This window comes from Oenanthe melanoleuca, chromosome 4 (assembly GCF_029582105.1).
Source record: "Oenanthe melanoleuca isolate GR-GAL-2019-014 chromosome 4, OMel1.0, whole genome shotgun sequence".
NCBI lineage: Eukaryota > Metazoa > Chordata > Aves > Passeriformes > Muscicapidae > Oenanthe > Oenanthe melanoleuca.
The window spans coordinates 62990255-63003761 of record NC_079337.1 but is presented as its reverse complement, the minus strand read 5'-3'; positions in this window follow the sequence as shown (position 1 = coordinate 63003761).

Sequence of the window (13507 nt, the reverse complement as noted above, 5' to 3'; positions counted from 1 at the left end):
TCCTTTCCCTGATACAGGTGAAAATGGAGTCAAGTGCTTGAGGAGATTCCGCAGAACAAAAAATAATTTGCTTTTTTTGACATACCTTGGTAAAGTCGCTGAGAAAATTAGCACAGTAACCAACATTTTTTTGCTACAACTGGGAGGAGCAGGAGCAGCCACATGCATCATTTTTGGAGTAATTTTTCAGCTTTGCTGTTCCTGGCCCCCCTTCCATGGGTGACTGGACCCTGGTAGCAGCGCTGACGTTTTCATTCCCTGGAAAAGCTAAGAACCTGGTTTTCATTTAAATGTGTAAAATTATCTGAGTTGTTTTCCCCTCGATAAGGTTTACAAGTGTCTGTATATCTTTAGTTTTAACAGAGGGCAGTTCAGTAGACAGTTTACGAAGTACTGGTCAGGGAGATAAATTACCTTGTAGAGCTGCACAATCACCATTCACAATCTCCTCAGTGACTTTATAGCCAATGATAGGATTTTTCAAGTTCATAGAAACTCATCAAAACACTTCCTGGTATTTTTTCTTCTCCATCTAGCCATTCTCACTTCAAGCATAATCTGCACTACTCCTGCTAGGGAGTGAGGGTTTGGTTTGATGCCTTAGGGCCTGCTGAACATTTCATTATTTCTGGCAGCTCTTTGGGATTTGTGAACTGGAAATGGGAACATTTTGGGCAGCTGCAGCACTTTGACACATTCCTTTCCCAGGGGTCATCTCTAAGCTCAAACAATGCTTTCTGTGTACCATGCAGTGTTGCTCTGTGAGGTTATCACTGGGCAAATGAGTGGGTTTGAGCTTTTTTTGCTGCTTTCCTCAAGTCAAGGTTCCAGAGCTGTATATTTGAGGCTCCCTAGTTCTTTTGGGTGTGTGCTACTTCAGCATTTAATTTATTTGCAAGGTGATTGGAACACAACCTCTTGCAGCAGAAGAGGGCAATGCAGCACCTGGGGCAGCACCTGGGGTAGTGGGGAGTTCCTTGAACCTCTCCCCTCTGTTTCACTGCCTTTTCTGATCCACATGGTGCATGGAAGTTGTTGGAGACAGACTCTTTTTGTTTCTGAGCCACCAGGTACTCCAGGCCCTGGCAGGGCTGAAATCACACCAAAGGAATGCAGTGGTGCCACTGCCAGATGCCACTCAGGGACCAGTGTGGGGGGAATGGGGAGAGGAGGGAGGATGGAATATGGAAATTTTACCCTCCCTGTGGGTGTGTGTTTCTCCATCCTGTGACACAGCCATGGCTGCACAGCTGCTCACATCCACTCTGGGGTTGGGTTTGTGTGTTCCACTGCTGGTGAACAGCTGGCTCTGCCCCTGCACAGCTCCAGGGAGGTTTGCTGAAGCAACAGTACCACGAATGCAGGTGTGGCTGTGGGTGCTGAGTGGGGACCTGTTTTGTGCCAGAGTGAGAACATGTGACTTGCTGAGGTGATGGGATGGACCACAAGCCTCCTCTTCCAGGGCAGAGGTTAAGAATTGATTCACATAAGAGCAGGTCCAAGTACTGCCCTATTATTAGACCTTCCAAGTGATGCTGGTGAATGGTCTCAATTTCAGAATTGATTTTTCCCCCACTTATTTTCTGACTCAGAGCAACCTCCTGTTCTAAACAGGCAGCACATTTACCCTGAGTGATGCTTCCTGCATCCAGGGCAGCTCCCTTCTGACAGCACTGCAGAAGGCATTGCCAGGAGGGGCTGCAATTAAGGGTGTTACCAGAGTTATTTGTCCCATTTCCAGCAGGGCTCTGAACTGGTGGTCAGGAAGAAAATAGTAACATCTGCAGGCTCTAAGGAGGCAGGTTTGAAGTGATGGGAGTGTTCCATTTCTCCCTTCCTCCACGGTGGGAAAAGGGAGAGCCTAGTGTTGGGTAGGAGAGTACATCAATGAAAGAGAATTGTTCAAGATGTATATACATATATTATGATGTAATTGAGGTTTTTTTCAGTGAAATGCTTTTCTTTAAAAGATTTTATTACTTGTTTCTTTTTTTTTTTTTTTTTTTTTTTTTTTTTGGTTTTTTTTTTTTTTGTTTTTTTCCTGGCATTGCTGTTCACTCCAGCTCAGTAGAAAGTGACTATATGACCAGGGACACTGTAAGCCTAGCTCTGGGATAAGGCCATTCAGCAAGATTTGTCCCACACAATCAGCTGCTGGAAGGGCTGAGAAGATGTAGCCCTTGAGGTTTGGGGGAATACATCAGTCATTAGAAGGTCCTAATTAATCTCATACTCTTTCCAGGCTTTTTGTGTCTCACTTTCAAAATGTTGCCTCCTTTCCCTCCTGCAAGCATTCACTTCCTTGGTCATTTAGCTCCTGGAGAAAAGAGGACATTGTGGGAAAGCTGCACTGTGAGCTTTGGGGGATGGATGCTGTAGGTGCTGTCCTGATCTCAATTTCTGGTACTAGTGGGGGTCTGAAAGGTCGTTTTTGCATCTTTTTCTTCCCAGATTTTGTCTATTAGACACTAATCAATGATAAAAGGAACTTGCAATGGTTTTCCAGTGTTTTTCAAGTGTTTTATTCCATAAAGCATGCCTGATCAACTCCATCCAATGCCTGAAGCAGGACAGAGGGGATAGGATCTGACTTCCTTGCTCAGGGCATTTGTGGTCTCAGGACAAGAGTGGCTGTGTCTTGATGGAGACTTCAGTTTTGAAATTTTCCCTAAGAGATCATTGGTGGCAGCTTAGTAAAATCATTTGAACATCTGTAACCTGCCATGTCAAAACCTGAACCTGAATCATTGCCCAGATTCCACTAATTGATGCTAAATAGAAAGAAAAATAACGCAGGAGAAAAACCTTCCTAGAAACAATCAATAAATTAAAGATGCTTTGGGATATAAATTCAGCAGTTAAATGAGATACTAATGAAGATGGGAGTTTAATGGTGAGCACTCTCATTACATTGTTTTAAAAACTCCATTTGATGTAGATTTGGTACTGGTGAAAGGGAGACAGCCTTGTGACAAACATCCATGAGAACAAAAGTTGCTCTGGCATATGAGCACAACTGCTGCCGTTTATTGCTGAGCAGCTTTGCTTCCCCATTTCTGCAAGTTGTTGCAAGATCTGGGAGAAACTGTGGAGCAGTTAATTAAAAAACAACTAATGACCGTTCCACAGGGTCAGTTTGCTTCTCGGAGCCTAAAATGTGCAGGATATTAACACATGTATCATTTTTTTGACACTGGAGGACAATTGCAGAGTGCAGCCACACTGCTACTGGTTTTAAAGCAGAACTTAATTAGATATGGACTGAACAGGTTTGTCTGGAAACAAGGATTTGGCTTCCAAAGGAAGGAGCTGCTCAGATATTGCCAGCCCTTAAATTAAGTTGTTTCCAACTCATCTCAGCCCTGGTGAGCCCCAGGGTGCTGCTACTGCCCCACTCCTGCTGTGAGCCCCACAGCCAGGTGTCCTCCCAGCTCTAATGATGTTTCATTTAATCTGCTCTGAAGAGCTGCTTGAGGATGAAATGAATTGTGGCCCCCAAATTCCCACTTCTCACTGCAGCCTGGATAACAGCTTAGATGACAAACCAAGCATCTGCAGCTCAGTAAGATGCCCCTGAATGGAATTTTTTTTACAGCTCACATTGCTCTGGACCAGCAATGCTCTTGGACTGAAAAAAACCCTCAAATTCCACTTCTGCATGTGCTCCAGCCCCACAGTGGCTGGGAAGAGGTGGTTGTGGATGCCCCTGCTTTGTCTCGACACTGGTGAGGCATTTTCTGTCAGTGCAGAATTTGGTGAACGCAATTATTTTCTTTTATCTCACACTTAGGCTTAAACTACATCTCTGCTGCTATGTGCCCTGTTTTGATTAATATTAAACTTCCAGATCATGCTTTCGAATTGGAGCAATTTCTTACAGCAAATAGACCGGAGAGGCAGATTTTTGAGTGATTAGTAGCAGGCTGAGAGCAGTGGATGCTTGGGGAGCTTAACGACTCATGGCCAGATTCATTCACCATGGTTAGAGTGGTGGGCATGCCACAGCTGCCATTCCTCTGGCAAAACCTCAGCCTGAAAGGATTTTAAATCAAGAGTTGAGTTTTCCATCCCACTTCTTTCCAGGTTGACTGACTTGCTGAGGGAGGGGGGAGGAGAGCCATCCTCCCATCCCAGAATATACTGAAAAAAATCTGATTGAGAGAACCTGCCACACTGAAAATCTCTTCTTCCCTTTTCCCTAAATTGTTTGGGCACAAGGGGAAAAAAATCCTGCTGTCTCCAGAGCACTGATCCCAGTGGATGCCTGTCCAGATAACTTGCAGGGTTTGGGGCATATCTGGATGTGCCATGGTTGTGTTTTGTTCTGGGCTGCTTGCTTTTTTGTGCAGGTAAGATGCTGAAAAGGGGGTACAAAAATGGCTAAGAGAGGTAAATTGTAGATCTCACATGAGCTGATGCAACATGAGGAGGAAGAAGAAGCCTTCACCAGTTTCATCTGCAATCTCAGTGTTTGGCACTGGTGGCAGTTCTGACTCAAGGATTTTTAGTAGCACAGAAGTGCTGTGTTTGTGACTTCCACTCAAATACACTTCACAGGACCTTGGTCTGACTCCCAGGAATGCCTTGGGACGATGAAATATTTCTGTAATGCCAGTGTGGTTAGTCACAGACAGAATTGTTCCTGGACTAACTGCTTTGGGCTGGGTCACCAAACACCCTGCCTCCAGAATGGAGAATGAAAAATGGTGTTTGTAGCCAAACAGACACCAAAGCCTTTATTTTTTTTTATTCTCTATGCATGGATGAGTTACCAGCAACATGTGCAAAAAGTGGATTTCCCATGCAGAACATGCAACTGTGGTGTGGGCTGGCCAAACTATGGGGAGTCAAACACAGGCAAGATCACTGACTGTGCAGGAAGGCAGTAGAAGAGCTCGTGGGATGGGAATCCTTTGGTTTTTATGAGCAAGAAATATTCACTTAGATGAAGAATTTGGTTTTCTTCAGTGTTGATGTTTTTGGCCCTCAGCCAGTTTTTCCATTGCAAAGGTAGAAATCAACTTATGAGTTGAATAAGGTCAGAAATTCAGCTGGGATTTGGACCTAGATATTCCAGGCTATTGAAAAGCAACAAGTACTCCATGCCTTAGATGAAGGAGAAAACATGATGGGCCCTTTGAATCATTGGAAAAGTCTCTGCTGTTTCTGATACTGTGGAATGATGGGCACTTGGTGAATAGGAGGAGCTCTGGCTTTGGTGTTTCAGGATTATGGGCCCAAGGCCTGGGTACTCTGTTATTAGAGCTCAGATATTACTTTAAAATGTTGAACATTGATGGTGCATTATATCTTGCTGTGGAAAAGGTCAGCCCTGTTATTTGTAGAGGGAGGGTTGCCTTTTCTTCATGGATGGCTGGCTTTTTGGGCTACATGGTATAATTTATAACTACTTATTGTTTTCAGACATGGAGCTGAGGATATTTTGTCTGTGAAATTCAAAATTCAGGCCATTGCAGTAGAATACATGATGCAGAATTATTTTGTCCAGTGGGAGACAGAGATGCTTGGTCTTGCCACCCTTGGCTTTCTTTTCAGTTAGAGGGCAGAAAAAAAGAGGAATTTTAGGGCATGAACTACATTATCCTAAAATAGTGGTCCAAAATATTTTGGATGCACCAAATAGAGAGAAATGGGTACTGGCAATACAGACAGTGTCACAATTGTGGCAGAATTTATGTTGAGATGTTGGAGGCAGCCTGTGGTAACTCCTGTTTCCTGGTGTGTCTCTGTTTTCTGCACACACAGCTTGTGTAAAACCAAGGAGCTGATGTCAATGTGCATGGAAATGAAGAACCTGCTTAGTGAAAGATTTGGATGCTAGAGCAACTTTCTTAAAATTGCTCACCTGCTTGTCACAGTGAAGTCAGCTGCCTAAAACCATGAAGGAATGTGAATTCCTTAATAAATGCAAACCAATATGTCATATTTTTGGACTGTCAGACCCAGAATTTACAATTCCATGCAGAGGTGGTTCAAAACTACCCAGAAATGCATTAGTTGTCATGGGCCATTTCCCAGTGCAACTCTGGCTTTGAGGAGTAGCATTGACTCTTAAAACTGGCTGAAGGTGTTGTTTGATGTTGGTATGAGTGAAAGGGATGAGGCTCTCCTATGCCAGTTCCTGTGCAAATGCCATTTAGGGGCTGTTATTCACCTGATGAACTTACAGTTTAATTGCTAAATTGTGCAGCCTCTGGTCAGGGAGTTGTAAGTTCTGCCCTGAGCCTCCTTTTCTCCCCCAGGTCCCTCAGTGCTCCTCATCAGACTTGTGCTCCAGACCCTTCCCCAGCTCTGTGCTCTTCCCTGGACATGCTCCAGCACCTCAGTGTGTGTCTTGTAGGGAGGGGGGGTGAATCTGACTCACTTTGTGGGGTCAATCTCTGTATGGGTAGGTGTGGGCTTTTTTATGGAAAAATAACTACTTACCTCTTTTTCAAGTGAAGGACCAGAGTCTCGTATCAAAGAAGCACAGTGGCAAAATGAAACACAGAATTCAGCCTCTTCTCATCACTAGTTAAATAAAACATGGAGCAATTACCACCAAGACTTTGAGAAAAACAGGCACTGCTGCTAAAGCTGATTCTCTCCAAAGCTTTAAATTCATCACAAGTGACTGTGAGGAATACCTATTGACTAATTAATTTTCTTGTCTGACAGACAGCCTTTGAAATCCCATGAAGTTTAGATAAAGTGTGTGTACGTGAGTGGCAGGTGGAGAAACATCACAAATTACATTCTCAACACACAAGACTTCACCTATTTCTCTGTTATAGCTGTGTGATTTCAGCACCTCCCAGTAGCTGCTGTTTGTCCAGATGTCATGTAGGTGCTGGTGGACTGGCCAGATGTGAACCATCCAGGAGCAGAAAGCTGCACAGAAATCACATCTGTGTTAACCCTTCCTAGACCAAACAGTATCTACCTAAGTGACCTTGCCTGAGGAGAGGGATATATGGGATCTCCATGGAAGGAAACAGCCCTATGATCAGGCTTCATCAAACTGGATATTAAGAATTGTTCTTTTGAGAATGGATTGGAGGATATGTACATTTTATCAACAACAGTCCATGGAAAAATCTATCTGAAAATGTTTGAATGGTCTTTTTGGAGAAGACATGTTAGAAAACTACACTTCTAATATCAGTCAGTTAAAGATCAAAGTCATTGAAAGAGAACCACATCACTATAATGGGAACCATGAAATGGTGTACAAGTACACATCAGTTTTCCCCTGGGTTTTCCTTCTTTCTCCTGTTGTAGCCTGCTTGTAGCTGTTTAGAGATTAGAAAATTTGGATCAAAAGCAGTGAGAGAAAAAGCTCAGGAAGGGGGAAAGAGAAAGTGAGGTAATATCAGCTGGTTGTTGGCTCTTTCTGCAATATGTTAGTGTCTTCATTGATATTCTAGACATTCACAGACAAGAAGAAAAGGACCAACAAGAAATCTCAGACTTGGATTGTTGATTTTGCTGAGGAGGGCTGTTTCTCTCTTGTTGCCTCCTCTGTGTGTGCAAGTGGACTTTCTCTTGTTTTTTGTCCCCTGCTAAGGTGGCTGCTGACATGGAGAGGGCTCTGCCTGTCCTGTTCCCATCCACTGTGTCCTTAACCAAACTGAGCTGTACAACACAGTTGTTTCCAGGTGTAATCTCAGTTAAACCTCAACGCCTTTCCCTTCTTATGGCCTCTGCTATCAGCACTCAAGGAAAACCACAAGGGGAGAATGAAAAAGAAATCAATTTTTATCACTGGAAATATTTCCCCTCTTGGCCACAGATGGAGACTGTTCTGACTCTAACTGGTCCTCCCTGGGGTTTGATAACAGTAGCTCACAGGAGGCTCTAGCTTATCTGAAGACCAAACAGTAAATTTCTCATTTCCGCTTAGTGGTGAGGTGTTTAATTGCTGCTTAGTTTTGCCAGTCAAGTAATTCACATTGATGTGCTAAAAACAGCCACTAGCAGTTAAGCTTCCATGCAGGGGCTGCAGTGAACAATCCTGACATCTTTTTGCAGGCACCAGCTCTGCAGGCTGGGAGCATTCCAGCTTCTCCTCTCGAGTGGGCAAGCAATCTACAGAAAATTAAGTCTGAAAAGCCATGAGAGGTTGTGAAAGGCAGCTTAAGGACAGAGGCTCTGTTGGATGAGATTTCTTGTCCTGTACAAATTCAGGTTGAAAATTAAAGTGTTGCCAACTCAGTGGTGATTTAGAAGAAGAAATATTTGTTTAAATACAGAGAGACAGGGTTGAACAGGGAACAGAGGATGTTCACTGTGTAATATCCATGTGAGTTTATGTATCAGCTGAACTGATGCTGTCCTTAAAGATGTATCAGCTTACAGAGGTAGATAAATATGGAGTGCAGAGTAACTCTGCTTAGTGGACTCAGTCCTCACTTGCACTGCTGTAAATCAGGAGTAACTCTTCCAAAATCTAAACCCCCCCACCTTGCATGGCTAGGTGCAGTTTTTATCAGTGGGTGTAAAATGCTGCTGCAAGTTCAAAATCATAGATGGTTCTGACTCAGTAGAAGTTTAAATCTTCCTTATTCTCTATGGGGTAATTTTAGGTTTAGAGTAAAGTAGAACAAGCAAATAGTATTTTAATTTTATTTTGGTCTTGTCTCTTCTATGGTCTGATACAGCCAGCCCTGTGAAGGAACTCCATGCATGAGGTGCAGAATAACCATCATGTTCCTGAATATCTATAGGTACAGAGGCAGATAAATTATTCTCACGACTTAGAAATGGCCAGATAACTCCATGAGTGGCAGAGCAGAGTGGAGCCAGAGTAAATGATGCATAGATATCCCAAATGGGGGAAGTAAATTGTTTGCCACAATTTTCAGACTGGCTGCTGTGCTGGTGTTGCAGTTGTCCTGCCTTGGGGGCTGTCTGTTCATGGTTTTTATGGTCATTGTAGAGCTTGCAGCATGATGAGTTATTAGGGAGGATCACTGGATTTGAGTTTCTTGGTGGATTATTCCAGCACCCTTGCAAAGGGCAGGCTTCATGGCTCGAGAAATAATTTGCTTATTTAAAATATGCAGTCAACTGATTAATATCTTAAGAGGTGCAATTGCTGTAATTGCAGACTAGATAATACAAAGCTGCCACTCACATTTAACACTGACACTCTTCTCCAGTTCAGATAATTCAAATAGACCACAGAGATAAACCAAGATCAGCCTGATAGACAGACTTCAGGTGTGAGGGTCCCTAGATGAAATGAAAGCCTCAGAGAATTGAATAGCCACAAAACTCCAGAAACTCATAGTTTACAGAAGGTCTATGACTCCCAAACTTATCTCTCCCTCTGTGCAGTGCCACAATCTGAGAGCAGTTTGAGAAAAATGATCTTGTCTTTCAGTAAATGAATATATGAGTTGAGAGTCCACCTGAGACAGCTATTACCTAGAGCAAAGTTTGTCCATATATTTTTAACTCAAAGTAGTTAATTAGGTAGTTATTTTTTTAAAAAACACCACCACTATACCAAAACAAAAAATCCCCCCAAGCCCTAAACTACTAGGCTGAAACCCCTGGGTGGTTTTTCATAGCCAGCCCCCAGCTGTTTGCATTCATCCGAGTTTGATGTCTTCAAACTGAGAACCACAAACCAGAGAATCGATATCATCTACCGAGCACAGCGCAGTGTAAACACAATCAATTAATTCCTTTATATGGAAAAGGAGCTGGAACTCAGCTCATCTCCTCTCTCAGGCAAATTACAGCGATAAGAGAGTTTCCCTGAACTGAAACCAGAAGCACCAGCTTTCTGCACACTTAACCTATAATTGTCTATAACATGCATGGAGGTAAGTGAGATGCAATTTTATTCACAAGAGTTCCATTATCTTTAATCAGCTTTTACATAATTTCCTTTGTATCTGATTGTTTTGTTTTGAAATATATAAGAATGCTTCCTTTCCATGCATGTGTAGACAAAAGGTGAAGAATTCAATATTATGTTCACAAATTATTCCATTCACAGGAGCTTTAGCAGTGTGGGTATACAGCAAAAATTTTATGAAACTGTAATATAGCCCTCAGCAGTAGGAATAAAGATGATAGAAAGTAGAGGAAAGAGGCTTTTTGGAATAAGCTGTTAAAAAACCAAAGTTGCTTATTCCTTTCACTTGAGACCAACTTTTTAAATCTCAGTCCTGTAATATGATAAAATTTGTAGAAATTCAAGGGAGTAAACGCATCTCTGCAATCTTTATGAATTAATCCTTTACACAATGAGGCAAACTGCAGACAAGGCTATGTCCACCTTCCTGAGGGATGGAGATGGTCAGAAATGCAGAAAGAAGAGCAGCTTTTCAAAGCCTTTTTCCATCAGCAAGAAGCAGTTCATCACATAGATCCAAATGTCTCACTGGAATATGAACTCCAAGCTGGACACTTTGGTCCAAAGACTAAAGATGACCCAACTAGAGAGAGAATACAAGCATAGTAATAAATTTACCACAAACCCTTAGATTTTCAAGTGCTAAAAGAATATTTGATTCTTTTATTTGGGTTAAACAGCACTAATATAGTCTTCAAATACTGTATATTAGGTCTTGTTGGAGGAGGTGAGGAAATTATATACTGCTGTTGTGGGCTCAAATTGCATTCAGTGTTGCAAAGTAGGAAAACTTTTTATGGGTAAGGATGGTGAAATGCTGGAATATGATGGGTAGGGAAGTACTGGGGTCTCTGATGTTTGAGGTATTTAATGTCAGATAACCATCCATCAGGAATGGTGCAGCTGTACCTGACCCTGCCTTTGGAGAGCAGGAGGGAGCTGATGATTCTGTGTGGTGCTGTCAAACCTCAATTTTCTGCAGTTCAGTATGGGCATTTCAAGGGTGGTCACTTGCATTTAACTGGATTTTGAATAAAAGATGTTCCCCTGCCTCCCTGCTGAGCATCTCATGGGAGGGACATAGCCTGGGAGCTGCACTCCTGCAGAGGCTGCCCCTGTCTTGCACAGACAATTCAGACTTGCCTCTCCTCTCTTGGATCTGTTGCTTCTCTGCTCCCTCCTGTGCTGGGGACTCAATCCCACCTGGTTTCAGGATCTCTCCCAACCCTGTCTGCAGTTTGCCTCATTGTCTAAAGGATCTTTCTTTCATAAGTATTATTATTTATTCAAGAGCCAGTAGAATCTAAGAAAACCTATACTGAGTAAGTGAACACAGAGATTATTTTTTTTCACAGCTCTTAACTTGAAAATCTCCATGGTTATGGCTTCTTTTCACCACCTCAGCTGCAAATAGCAAGTTGCTGTCCAGCACATAAAGGTGTTACTGCTGTTCAGAGGATTTTCCAACATGATTGTTTAATGCCTGTCTCTTTTATTTTAAACTATTTTTTTTTCCTTTGAAAACAGCTGACCCACTTATCTGAAACATTCCTGAGGTTACACTTTCCAGAGACATAAATCTGAGAAGAAAAAACATACAGTTTATAAGATTAAAGCCTGCTGGGTCTGTGAGCAATAATTGGGAGTTGGTTTTTTACATGGAACATCAGTTAACCCTAATTAGCAGGTCCTGGCCTGCCTGGATGGCACAGGTAACATAATGGTGACATGCATGGCACATGCCTCAGGTCTTCCTTGTGCCCAGCCAGAGCCTTGGGGTGCTCAAAGCCCAAACAGTCACAATGCTAAAAGCCAGGCACAGAGGGATTTTCCTTTCACTGTGTCCTGTTTCCTATTTACTTGTCCATGGCTGTATCTTGTACAGCAGCTGTCAGCAGGTCAGACTGGGTCCTGGAGCAGAGACACCAATGAGAACAGCTTTATGCTTAGGTTTTCTTGTGGCACTTACTAAACTGCTTGTGTACCTTTAGGAACATCTTGTTTTAAGGTGTTCTGAGTGCAAGACTCACTCTCCCCACCCACTCCTGAGCATCGCTGGCCCCACTACATGACACACATTGAGGTGCTGGATGTGCCCAGAGAAGGACAACAGAGCTGGGGAAGGGTCTGGAGCTTGAGTCTGATGAGGAGCAGCTGTGGGAGCTGGGGGCACTCAGCCTGGAGGAAAGGAGGCTCAGGAGAGACCTTAATGCTCTCCAAAATTTCCTGGCAGGAGGGTGCAGCCAGGTGGGAGTTTGTCTCTTTCCCAGGTAACTGCCAGTGTCAGGTCAAAACTCGGCTCACCTTGCTGTGTACCTGGAAAAGAAATCCCTGAGCAGATTTGTCCCAAGGAAGTGTTGTATCCAGCAGCACTGTGTCTTCCAAGACAGCTCAAGATTCAAAAATCTTCCATGGTGTGGTGCAAATCCTTCTCTTCCTGACTGTTGCACACGTCTTGCTGGTCATCACCACCACAACTTGGTGTTTCTCAGGGATCCCAGCCCCCATAGCCTGCACTGTCCTTGTCCATAATTACATGCAGCTGCATGTACCAGCATCAGTGAAATCCTGGGGACCTTGACTTATTCCCCTCTTGAACCTTGAATGAACATCACCTTGTGCACAGAAGTTGAGTCGTCACAATCCTCAAGTGGGTAATGTTTATTTTTCCTCTGTTGCCTATTCCCCTTCTGGAAGAAGGAAGATCAATGGACTGTTTTAGCTCACATGACCTCTGGGAATACAGGATGCTGCCAGAGTATTTTTTTTTCTAAGAAACTGTGGGGGGGAAGGGGCTGGGAAAGGAGAAAGAAATAAAAAAAACCCCTAAAGCTTTAAATACAGCCTCTTCCATGACCCTTCCCCAAAACCAATATTTTCCTAATAAAATAATGTGTAGCTTGTATTTTATTTTCCCCATCAACAAGGACTGTGAGTTCATTTGTTTGTTTTACATTGGCTGCTCAGAACAGTGTAGCTCTATGAGGTTAAAGAGATCCTCAGAGAAAGATCCTATTGATTTTAATTACCGAGAAACAGCCCACAGGGACAAAAGGACTTTGGCTGTTTATTTAGCCATCGCTGTGCTGCAGTATTGTGTAAGGAGAGATCAAATCAGTTGCCCTCATTATTACAATAATAATAAGGCAGAAAAGGTGCCTCCAGGCCTCAGGACTTTTTTTTTTTTTTTGAGAGACAATAACCTCCACCACTCCTCCCAGTAATAAAAGGCAGACTTGAGGAACAAGGAGCAATTACTATTCGTCAATATTAATTCAATTACGCTCCTGTTATTTATATTACAGGAAGGATTGTTTAATATTTTAGAAATATCCCAACCAAACCAGGGGCCACATCTGTTCTTTTACAGATTGATTTTTATCCCTGCTAAATGCATGTTGAATGGTTTTTACCTCCTCTGGGCTGAAGCTAAGGTTAATTAGTTATTCAGCACAAACCAGTGGTACAATGGTTGTTTCCAAGAGTATCTGGGTTGAGAATACACCTACTTGTGTGCTAAACTGGAAACCCTCCAGGGATCAGCAAGCATTTACTTGCCTGGGATTTCTTCCTATCCTTTCTGGACTAATACCAAGCCAGGTTTATGGTGGTCTTGAGAGAATAGAAATCAGTTTGTTC